This window comes from Crocodylus porosus, unplaced genomic scaffold (genome assembly GCF_001723895.1).
Source record: "Crocodylus porosus isolate Cpor-Errol unplaced genomic scaffold, CroPor_comp1, whole genome shotgun sequence".
NCBI classification, from domain to species: Eukaryota; Metazoa; Chordata; order Crocodylia; family Crocodylidae; genus Crocodylus; species Crocodylus porosus.
This window is the reverse complement of record NW_017728943.1, coordinates 33,557,861-33,570,546: the sequence shown is the minus strand read 5'-3', so window position 1 is coordinate 33,570,546 and position 12,686 is coordinate 33,557,861. Positions and strand designations below refer to the sequence as shown.

The following is a 12,686-nucleotide window of genomic DNA, read 5'->3' as shown; positions in this document are numbered from 1 at the left end:
GAAGTGACAGAGAAAGAACCAGAAATACAGAAAGAACAAGATACTGACTGTGATGGACAGCACAATATAAGATGTTTTCATCGTGAGCTGGTAGTATTAGTAGATGTGCCTAATTCAGTCTCCAGGTTTCAGAGCAACAAGAAGCGAAGCTGCAGCAGTAGCACTCTATGAAGCATGATGGTTAGCTATAGGGTAGGATCAATTTTCCCCCAGAGTGAGTTCAACTGCTTTTTGTGAGTCTGGAAAATGCTGCTGAAGGTCAACAAACCTGATGTAATCCCCTTCAAACCACATCAAAATATTTTTCTCTGAAATAATGACCATCAAGTAAGAAATAAAAAGGTAAACTTGTAAAACAAGGGATAAGTACAAACCCTGGTTAAGTCTGAATACACTAACTTAGAAAGATTTCTTGACTGCTACCAATTTGAGAGTATGTAGCTCCACTCATTATATATTCCAGATAGAATGCCTAGAAAAATACAGAATAAAAACACACTTGCAACCCAAATGCAGTTAAAGAAGCCTAATAGGTCTTATATTTAAAGATAAGAGACATGCCCCACTCCTTGAAAAAAATCATCTCAATAAAAATAGGATGCTATCAAGTAGAAGTTAGAGCTAAGCTAAACTGAAACCATATGGTCTTAAACCATGATTCAGAACCCCTGGCATGAAGTGAAAAAGCACCAAAAAAAAAAAAAAAATCCATTTCCAGAGCAAGGAGTTCAAATTAATAGATTTAAATTTAGTTCTGGCTGGTACAATGCTTCCTTAACCCCCTCCCCACCTAAATATCTGCATGTTTCCTGAAAGCAAAGAAAAAAGAAATGGATCCTGTGTTCTTTATTTTTCTTTATAAAATGCCTGAGTCTTGGAGCTGTGAATAGAAGCTGGAGAGACATCTACAGAAAATAATTGGGACCTGCATGATCTCTTCCAAACCACAACTTTAATAATATATACTGTAACTCTTAAGGAGCCAAGGGCATCTCCTAGGATACCTATATTAAAATCCAATCAAAACTACTTCATATCCTAGCATCACCACATGCACACTAGACAAGTGCAAACAGGCAGATCTACTGAATTACCTGAATCCAAGACAAGCTTGAACTTAAGACAACCCCGCCCCCTCAATAATTAGATTCTATCCATGGAAAAGTATACATGTGTTATAGTTTTCCAAGAACAGAATTAAATTAGTGGAAGATCCTCTTAAATTTGTCTTCCCCACTGCTGTGATGGGGAAAGCAGTGGTGGGGGTGAGGGCACAGACCCCCACCCCTTATCCCCCCCTACCCGTTCCCTCACAATGCCTGTCCCTACTTACTTATTGCCTGTCCACTCTGCCACTTGTCTCCCCCAGTGTCTGCTCCCCCTACCCTTTCATACCTCTGCCTGCCACCTGCCCCCTGCTTCCCACTCCCTGCTCCCATCTGCAGCCTGCTCCTCCTTGTGCCTGTGTCTGAAACCCTCCCATGCCTGCCCCCTACTCCCTGCTGCTCCCCTCCCCACCACTTCCCTTTGTCTGTAGCTGAGTTCCAGCTTTGAGGAAGTCAGCAGCAGCCCCAGCCAAGCCTTGCCAGGGAGAAGTGATGGGCTGAGCTGGGTCTGGAGGGACCAGAGCCAGATAAGAAGGATGGCACAGCTGAGGAGGGGCAGGCTGCATAGTCCCCCTGTGATCCCTGAACAGTACACGTGGGTCTCCCACATTACTCCCACACAATTGCAGGCCACCCCCATGCTCCTCCTGGGGTTAGTCCCCTCCCCTATCAGATGAGACATCCTAGCCCAAAACAGAGGGTAGCTCAGGTATAGCATCCAGGATGAGCCTGGGCCAATACCCAAATCTAAGACAAGGATTTTTCCCCCTATGTTGACTGAAGGGAAAAACCTCATCTTAGATTCAAATAAATACACTAAGAAGATTATAATAAAAGATTCTCTACATATAAAGGGCTTAGTCCATCTGTTTGTGTGCAACTGTCTGCCCGTAATGCTCTTGGGGCCATAGCTCCTTGTGGGGCATGGCTCCAGCCAGGGCTGCATCAAGAATGTTGCTCAAGAATGACAAGCGGGGCACCAGCGGAGCAGGCCAGGCAGACGTGGAGTGGGGGGGAGGAAAGGAGGTACGGGGCTGGACACGGAGTACGGGGGGTTACATATGGACAGGCGCAGGGCTGGATGTGGACCAGTCAGGGGGGTGTCCTGGGGCAGGACGTGGAGCTGGGGAGGGGTGACATGGGGCCAGACACGGAGTAGCAGCAGCGTGGGGTGGTGGGTGGCGCTGACACAGGGTGCAGTTTTCCCCTTCCCCCGCTCCTGGGAGGTGGCACTGACACAGGGTGAAGGGTGGTGGCGCTCTATCTCCACCCATCTCCCCTCGCCCCTTCCCATCATTCTTAATGGGCAATTTACTAGTGCTAATATAAAATACTTCATTATGGTATAGTTGTAGATGAATTACCTTACCATCACTGAAATAATCTTTTGGATTAGAGACAAGAATGATACTATGACTCTACAAGTCACTGATCTAGGAAAGCATGAGCTGAACTTTAGGTATGCTTGTATTTTACTCAATCAGGGCAGACAATAAAAATGGGTGGAATACTAAATCTAAATCTGAGACTCATTCAGATGGGAGCATTTAGCTGCTGTTTCTTTGTAACTCCACCTAAGCAAGCACAAGTGTGCGTCCCAATAAGTTTGTGTTATCTGACACGAACACAGTTTCAGGTGTTATTAGCTGCAGCCAGATCATGGCAAAAGACTTACAGAGCTGATGAAAGATCACAAGAAAAGATACTGACCTTCCTGCCTGCAAGCAATTTCTATGAAGCTGGGAAAGATGGTGAGAATTCTGATAAAAGATCAGAGGGAATTTAGCAATTTCAGCTAAAACAGCTATTTTCTGGAGTTTCAGATGTTTCCTAGGCAGAGGCAGAAAGGATACATAGGAGTAAATACACTGCAGTGTTGTAGAAGGGAAGGAAGTGTTCTGAAACACAGAGTACAGCTCCTTGGAGAGAAATGTAACACATTTGCATGATTTTAGTCAATGTTGGGGGGGGTTGCTTGTCAAATGTAACTGTTTCAGTGAATATGTTGCATATTTTTCAGTTTTATTTATTGAATTATTATTCTACTCCTAAAAAAGAACTTTTATCTTCTAACATCACAATCAAAGCAAGAATAACATTGACCAATATTTTCAAGTGACTAGTGAATTTGGATGCCTCTGCTTTCTGGAACAACTTAAGTACTAATTTTGTGAAACAGCATAGTATTCACCCTTTGAAATGTTTCATGTTGGAAACTCAACAATCAGTCATTTTGAAAAGCTGGTCATTTTGAAAAGCTACTATTTTTTAAGCCTACATAATTAGTGTAACTGTAAATCTTATGAACAAAGAGCAGGAGGTATGAAGCATACTCAGCCTAACTTTTTCCTGTTGATAATAGGAAATCATAGACTCACAGAATCAGTAAAATAAAGGCTGGAAAGGACCACAGATCCTCTCTTAGCTACCTACTCAAGGCAGGATCATCCCTGTCTAAACCATTCCTAAAAAAAAGTTTTTCCTGTTCTTAAAAACTTCTGATGATGGAAACACTACAATCTGTCTAGATAATACTGTTCCAGTGCTTAACCACTATCAGAGTTAGAAAGTTCTTCCTAATATCCAACTTAAATATTCCTTGATGCACTTAAAGCCCATTACTACTTGTCCCATCCCATGTGGCCATAAGGAATAATGTATGACCACCCGTAGCCACCCTTCACATATCTGATGACTGCTATTAGTCTTCAGGTGGATGACTAACTTTGTCATCTCTTCTTCAGGTTAAATAATCCCAGTTGTTTTAATCTTTCGTTGGAAATTATGTAAATTGTGTTGTAGATCCCTAATAAGGTTTACTGCTCTCCTCTGGTTTACAATACCAATTAAGATTTTAGTAAGAGGACTGATTGCTGATTTTTGCTTTGTGTTTGTTTGACTCAAGACACTTTCCCTTGACGTTAATGGAGTTGTATCTCAGCAAAGTGAGATAAAAATTAAGTCCTGCTGATTGGTGTAACATGATTAATACAGACTGGGGAATGACTGGCGTGGTTGCAGCACTTCAGAGAGGGACCTGGGGATTATGGTGGGCAAGCTGACTATGAGCCAACAGTGTACTCTTGTTGCAGTAAAAGGCAGCAGCATCCTGGGTTGTATTAACAGGAATATCACCTAATCAAGGTGAAGTGATTCTGCCACTCTATTTAGCACTCTGTCTCTTGATTGGCATGGGATATCAACTTCCAAAGCTATGAGCCACTGTCTGGTATTGTTGCTCAGTGTGTGGATTCCATCTACCCCATCTGGGCATTTGCAGAGATTGCAACTTTTGATTAAGTGCTGTGCTGTACCACATTCACACAGAGGGCTGTCCACTACGTTCAACTTGTCAAGTGTTGTTTTGAAACATCCATATCCAGATCTCAGTCTGTTCAGCTTGACCCACGCTTCTCTGTCAAGGTTGTGCCCAGTGGGGAACTCATTTGATGTTGGTATAAAACAGTGTAGGAATAGGTCTTACCCTTCCCAGCAGAAGGCCCACTCTGAGGCTGTCCACAGATTTGGTTCAGCACACCCAGTGTCTGCCAGGAGCTTGTGGCCTTCATGTAGAAATGGTTTATGACTTAAACCTCCATCTGTTCAGCTCTTCAGTTAATAGCTGATGGAGGAGGTGACTTTCATCATCTCTTGCCACTACTGCCAGGAATGATATTAGGATCTGTCTTCTTATATCACTTGGCCTAATGCCTGAGAGTATAAGCATATTGTGTGTGCATAAGTTGTACAACCTGTTATGAGTGTCAAGCTTTTTGTGTGACAACTTCTGGACCAGACAGGAGCACCATATTCTGCTGGTGCATATACTATTGCAAGTGAGGTGGTTCTGAGCACTTTGAAGTTGGCACCCCATTTTGTGTTAGCTAAACATCTAACATTTTTTTATCCAGCACTGGTGAGGCCTTACCTGGAGTACTGTGTCAAGTTTTGAGCCCCACACTCCAAGAAGGATGTGGATAGTTTGGAAAGAGTCCAAAGCAGAGCAACAAAAATTATTAGGGGCCTTGGAGGCAAGACTTAGGAGGAAAGACTGAAAGAACTAGGGTTATTTAGCCTGGAGAAGAGAAGACTGAGGAGGGATCTGGTAAAAGTCTTCAAATACCTGAAGGGCAGTGATACAAAGGAACAGAGATGGGCTTTTTTCTTCGTGGCTGTAAGGGACAGGACTAGGAGCAACAGCCTCACGCCGGGGGGATTTCGCCTGGAAGTTAGGAGGAATTTTCTGTGAGGTTGGTCGAGCCCTGGAACAGGCTATACAGAGAAACTGGAATCTCCATGCTTGGAACCTTTCAAAAGCAGGTGAGACAGACCCTTGGCTGCAATGGTTTAATCAGGGATGATCCTGCCTTGAGCAGGGGGCTGAACTAGATGACCTTGTGAGATCTCTTCCAGCCCCACTTCCCTGCGATACTACAATCCTATGATTTATGTGGCTTTGCTTTTCTTCACGCCATTTAAAATGTTGTTAATCCTGCAAAAAAAAAAAGTCTGTTTGTTTTTTTGAATGAACAACAGGATCTCAGTATTATTTCATAGAAGTCATCTTCTAGGCAAGATATCCCTTGCTGGGCAGCAAGGCTGAAGTATGTCTCTAACCATGGAAAATGTGAGAGAATTACTTATTATAGAAAGTATAGTGTGTAGAGAAAAGGTAGATTACTGAAATAAAGTGTACTGTTTATAATGGCCTGCTCTTACTAGAAACAGAATCACACTGGTATTGGTATGAAAACAGACAACAGGTGGATTTGATCTGAACCCTCCCCCCCAACACCCACACCCACACACAAAACAAAATAGGTTTTTATCTTTCTACTCAACAAATGTCAACCTGGACAACTTTAAAGGCATGTCAATGAATGTATACAATGGAGTCCAGAACAGACTTTGTGTGTCTGCAACTATATAATCTATCTTTAGATTGAAAAACCTACAAACACGTGTCTGTATTAATTATAGAACTAGAAGCCCATGGCATGAATTCATGGAGCAGGGATGTTCAGGAATGTGAACTGTTGACACTAGTTAGCTATTTTCTCCCATTGTTTAACAAAAAAAGGAAAATCACTTACAGTAATTTAGACTTTGTAAGAGAAGTTCTAAAATAAGATGAGAACCTATAAGTAAGTGGTGGGTTAAAGAGGTTTAATCAGTGATCATCTAATAAAACTTACTTTTTTATTGTCTTGATTAGAAAGGAGAGTCTCCTTCAAATCTAGATTATGTCCTTTCAGGTCTATAAAAAAGATACCATTTGGAACAAATAAAATAGTCTATAATCTATTATATACATGTGAAAGCAGCTCATACAAAAGATTTTTTCATTTATTATTTATTCTTAAAAGCAGAACTGATGTTTTATTTTTGTACAGTATTTAATGAAAAACTGACAAAGCCTAAATTAATATTGACTCTATTAATACTGAATATATACATTTTAGCATATTCTCTCCTTTCATTCCATGGCTTTATGCAAGTAGGACCTAAGTCATTCCCAATAATATTATTTGTGTATTGCAATAAGTTTTGAAAAGGCTCTGAAGAACCCCGTCTCTGTCACGTACCTCCCATGAGGAGTGCCGCCCCACTCCTCTCTGCCCCATGTTGAGAAGCAGGGGAATCCTTTAAGCAGAGATCCCCATAGTAGCCTCCCTTCCCTATTTTCAGATGCATGCTCCAGGTCAGAATGCAGATACAAGTGCAAGGAAATTCCCTGCAGAAATTTCTCTGCTACCCAACATGCAAGCAAATGTGTTGTTGTGTCACCAATTTTCCTGTGATGTACTTAACTGACAAAGCATAGCAACCTCCTTTAGCTCACCATTCGTGCCAGTGTAAAAATATTCATGGTGGCATATAGGAGACCAGGCAATGTCTGTTTCCCCACCATGATTCTCAATAAAGAGCTCCAGAGCAGAGCTTGAATGAAAGGCTTTCTAGGTCTATTCTTATTTAATCTCACTTGCTACTCAATGTGACCAGCTGCTTTCCAACTGTATAAATAAAATAACAATTCCCACTGCCCCCATAAGCAATCAAAAAGAATGACAAGGAGGGATATGACTTGTGCTAAAATACGGATAAGAATTATGTGGTTCTTTGTCTCAATGCAGTGCCCACTGTGAAAAGATTCACCACTGTTAAAATGCTCTGTTTAAATACTTAATATCTGAAGGGCTCCTTCCTAGGGACCCACTACACATTACATGTATGCCACAATTAACACCTTAATCATGGCATGAAAGGCAAGGGTGCTACTAGTGTCCCAGACTTAAGGCACTTAGCCAAAAATAAATTCTCCTTGTTATATGTGGAATGTTTTTATGGCTGGTTTGTATGGCACCTTGTCTAAGACTGCCTTAAGGCTGCTGCTAAAAATCACCTAATATTCAGTCCTAGGACTGGAATCTCACCTGGGTCTTGAACCAGCCCAAGTGCAGTTTTTGGGCCGGAAGTGAAAATCACCTGACTGTCGATCCTGAAGTCAGGAACATATCAGGGTCTGCCTGGGACTATACCAGATAATGCCAAGCTATGGGCACTCAGCTTTCAACTTGTCAGTGCCCTCAATCCTGGGCTCCCCTGGCACTGGCAAGTTTCCATTTGCCCTTTTGGGGCATGATTGGGATCTGATCCCTGATCTCACAGTCACATCTCCTGCCATGCATGTGTGGTATGGCAGGAAGCACGACTGTTGGGCTCAGTAGTAAGATCCCATGGCGCCTTTAAATGAACCTGTGCCAGGAGTCCTAGAATTTTTTTTTTAAATATTAATAATCCTAAATCTTTAGGATACCTCTACCAACCCTTGCCATGATGCTCTACAGACTGCTATTGGAATGCTCATAATAGCAAGTATGGTTCAGTATAAGGAAGAGTGGCAAGAATCAGGTTTTATCTGCTTGACGAGATATGCTTTCAAATGGAAGCATCTAAAACAAAATATAGTAGTAGACAATCATTTCCTTCTTTACTTAACAGAACTGGACCCTATGTTTTCTCTTGCATGGGTCAAGAGAGTTTGCTGCTCCATTTCAGATGGGTTAGAGTTAGTCAGGTCAATTCCTATGGTAGAAAAGTACAGAATACTGAAAGCAGCTCTTCATTTCTTTTGAGTTTTTTGGTTCTTTTTTTAAAAAAGGGAATTTAGTTCATTTTAAATGTCTGAATTCTTTTAATCCTGTGCTATACAGAAGAAGCTATAATTTAGGTAATGATGTTGTGCGGGAGAAATCTAGTTTTACTTCCTTAATTCTTCTGAGCCAGATCTTCAAAGGAATTAGGGAACCCCTTGTACCTAAAGTAAAATTTACAGAAGTCTGTAAGCAGATCTAGTACCTAATTCCTATTGATTTTGAATGGCAACGTTTGAAACTAAATAAGCTATCTGCAGATAAAACTGGCACATGTTGTCTTCTTTGAAAAACAACAAGAAATCATAAGACCTATTATCAGCTCTGCTACAGCTTGTAAAATGACTTTGGCTATGTCACTTGACCACTCTGTGCCTCCATCTGTAAAATGGGGACGGTGATACTCACATCCTTTATAAAGCGCTTGAAGATCTACTGAGGAAAAGCAATATAGAAAACATAGCACAATTTCATGCGCTCCCTTTGTAACGTGAGGTTAAGTCTTAGAGTAATGTGTGAGGCTGAATAACAGGTAGCTCCAATGATGCAGGTATATACAGGAGGAGACATTTTAACAGATTATAAGATAATTTGATTTTAAGTAAAATTGCCATTAGGCACTTTAAGTACTGATTAAAATTAAAAAGGTTAATTACTGTAGCTATGTTGATTTTTTTTTATTACGCATTTTGTCAAACTGTTAAATATTCATATTAGTTTAGTGCTGTCACACTGATATGTACTCACACAGCATGCAGTATACAGAGCAAAAAAAAAAGCCCTTTACTAACAGTAAATGTATTTAGGACAGAAAGGGTAACCAGCTATGACAATGCACTCCTAAATTTCCCTTACTTTGCTTTAATGAAAGATAGTTAAAACGTCAAGCTTTTTTCTGATAATAATTGCTCAGGTTCCCATGTGTTTATCTGTAAACTCCAGGCTATTGTCCTTTCTCTGCCTTTTCTCTTCAGACATCAACATATCCTTCACAAATCCGTTGGCTGCTCATATTACATTTTGGCACTCCTCTCAAGTTTCCATCAAGCACCATTTGTCTTTCCAAAGCTTCTGATTTGTGTCCCTTCCTTTCTCCCCTGGCTCTTACCTAAAGTTTTTTTCTGACAAAGTTTTCAGCATATTCACTATTATATGACTATAGTTATTTGGGTAGATTCCCCAAAGTTCTTGAGGAACTCACTTGTCGCTTTGTCACACACATGAAAAATACTTAAGGGCTTCTGTTACTGAACGAAATGCTGACTTTTAGGTGGAACTATTTGATTAAAATCTTAGGAAATAAATCAAAGTGTTACTAGTAATGAGGGATCCAAAATTATTCCTAAATTTGCATTTTCTTCTTAGTCATTTTTCAGTCATCTCAAGCTACTAAAATAACTGACCTGAAAAAAATCAAGGCAAGAAACAATAATAGTTTATAAAGCAGGAAATAAAATCTCAGAGGTCTCTGACAATTCCCAGTGTTTTGGAAACCAAATAGATAAGGTTCTAGTTTTTCAACATCCACTGCAGAGTGTGCACACCAGAGACCAGATTCTGTTCCACATGTTAGGCATCTAAGTGGCCTTTGGTGCCAGCATGAAATTCTGTTCCACTCTGTTCGAGGCCTGAAAACCCTTTAATTCATCTGCGTTTGTAACACACCATCCTCTTAGCTTTAAAATGAGTCACAAAAAGCAGCAAGGATTTGTATTATGTTTTTCAGGAATTCCAAGGAAGATGTTATAGAATTGTACTTGGGCACCTCAATCTACATGCGTCTCTTAGTAGATGAGAATCTGGACCTAGAAGTGGATGAAACTTTGTATAAATAATGTCACCCATGCACCACTGCACTAGAAACTCAAGTTTCACTTCTTATTTATTGTTACCTTTTTCAGTGACCCACATCTGTACATTTGATCTACATTCTTTGTTCCTATGTGCAACAGTCCATGTGACTATACTAAAATTCATGTTCATATAAGCTCGCCTGACCAAATTATTCAGATCATTCTGCATAACAGACTTTCCCTCTATTAAAATTTCTCCCTCCACAAATTTGTAGTCTCATCTGTAAATTTTACAAGAAATTATTTTATGTTTTCTTGCAGATCGTTAATAAAGGTACTAAATAGTATCAGATGAAGGACTGATTCTTGAAGGGTATGCAAAAATTAGCTACCATGGGAGGTATGCCTATGAGGCATAGCGACATACCAAATTTTATTCTGTGCATCTGAAACCTTTAGTCCAACCTGTAGGTACACTGAACCAGATTTACACATGCACACAGATGAAACTTATATTTATGGCAAATTATAGCTTGTGTGTTTAAGCCTGATGGAAAATGAGCTTCCCAAAATCACTGGCTACAGCCAGTAATTCTCACTGGAGAGAACTTTAAACAGAAGAGCAATACCTTTTACTATAAAATAAAAACTCCAGTCTATAAAGTTTTTGTTACCTTTCGAAACATAATGTTGGCATGAGTGCTACATCAGTAGTTACCCACTGTTGATGTTACTCTTATTTAGTTGAAAGTCTTATGGGATTTCTCAGCCAATAATAGAGGCTCCACAGTAATTGCTCTAGCTACCTAGGATAAACATGAGAATTGTCCTCAATTTTCATAGCTTGTTATTCACATTCACATTTGAATTTTGCCTTTGATCAGAACATTGCTAAGTACACTTTCCACTACTCCTGGGAGCATTTAAAATAATTATATTTGCTTTTATTTTCACTCCAGTTTTTACTATGAATTTTTAGTTTGAACATTGGCTGTGTACACACATTCAAATACTCTTCAATAATTCTCCCAATTTACGTTCCTGGTAGTAACACCTACCCAGAACCATGTGTACAGACATTCAACTACTGAGCTTCTGAAGAGTAGAGAGCTTGCAGTGCTAACATTCTGTAGCCAGGAGGGGCCCCTGTGCACATATCTCAGCGTACTCTACAGGATCCCTTAGTCTGCCTGATGACAGATGGCAGCAATGAATGTGGCAGCCCTGATTGGCTGATCCAGATTGCCCATGGCCAGCCTGTGTTTCCCTGGAGCATAAAGTGGGGATTGTGAAGGGGGAGTTCTGCTCCCTGCTGGAGCAGCAAAGTCCAGTGACACACTGTTTCCTGTGGGGGGGGAGGAGAGGGAAGGAAGGAGAAGAAGGGAGGGGCTGAAAGCTATGTTTTCTTTTGAGAGAAGCCACAGCATGCATAGACATTTGCTGTCCCAGAAGGAAGTGATTTAACATTGTTTATTCCTAGGTTAATTTTCTCCTGGAGAAGCCTTTTCACTATGGGAGAAAAAGCCTGAACTTCTGTACACTCATAGTTTCTCCTAGAAAAGCATCAACTCCTGCAGGAGAAATTGAATATCTATACAAGACCATTATGATCAGTAAGCCTGAAAAACAGCAGTATAGGGTAGACCTAATCCTGGAAACATTTATACTTGAGCTTAACTTGAAATCATTTGGACTATATACAGGAGACCCTCGCCATTCATGGGGGAAACATTCTTGTAACCCCCACGAATTGCGAAATCCACGAATAAGGCACTGTGTTCATGAACACCATCTGTGTTCATGAACGCAGTGCCCCCAGTGGCTGGGGGGAAGCATGTTTCCACTGGTGATGGCAAAGCACAGCAGCGGTGGGAGCATGGCAGTAGCTGCGGGGGCCTGGCAGTGACAGCAGGATCCCAATGGCAGCAAGCGCAGAGCTCTCTAGGAGGTCCTTTAAGTGTATTTAAGATGTGGGTTCAGCTTTCGTGAAAGGCCTATAAAGGATGGAGGATGGGATTCACCTCCAAGGAGGAATATTCTGCACTAGTACAGTCCCGCAGGGCGTGAACCAGGAAAGCCAAGGCTGCAACTGAACTCCAACTAGCTTCGAGCATCAAGGACAATAAATAGTCCTTTTTCAGATATGTGGGGAGCCGGAGGAAAAGCAAGGGCAACATTGGACCCCAGCTGAACCAGATGGGACAACTGACGCCCAGGAAAAAGCCAACCTATTAAATGGGTACTTTATGTCTGTCTTTCATCAGTCCCGTGGGACACCCATGCCCATTATGAGACAGGGAGGTCCAGGTGAGGGAGATCCCCTGCCCTCCATCAATGCTGACCTCATGAAGGAACACCTTGAGAAGCTGTATACTTTCAAGTCAGCTGGCCCTGACAATCTACACCTCAGGGTACTCAAGAAGATAGCAAGCATCATAGCCCAGCCCCTGGCATGGATCTTTGAAAATTCCTGGCACTCTGGTGTAGTGCCCGAAGACTGGAAGAAGGCCAATGTGGTGCCAATCTTCAAGAAAGGGAGGAAAGTGGATCTGGCTAACTACAGGCCCATTAGCCTGACTTCTATCCTGGGGAAGATCCTAGAAAAGTTTATTAAGGAGGCCATCCTTGAGGGA

General features: G+C 41.3%; 1 protein-coding gene and 1 long non-coding RNA gene across 2 annotated transcripts in view; one reads left to right on the top strand and one right to left on the bottom strand.

Annotated features, from left to right (window-relative positions):
* MACROD2 (MACRO domain containing 2) overlaps positions 1-12,686 on the bottom strand; it is a 1,470,564-nt gene that overhangs the window by 321,536 nt on the left and 1,136,342 nt on the right. The gene's annotated exons all lie outside the window — the stretch shown is intronic.
* LOC109319515 overlaps positions 11,453-12,686 on the top strand; it is a 22,356-nt gene continuing 21,122 nt past the window's right edge. Inside the window, exon 1 of the long non-coding RNA XR_002103526.1 lies at positions 11,453-11,508. This is a non-coding gene — a long non-coding RNA (uncharacterized LOC109319515). The remainder of the gene's footprint in view (positions 11,509-12,686) is intronic.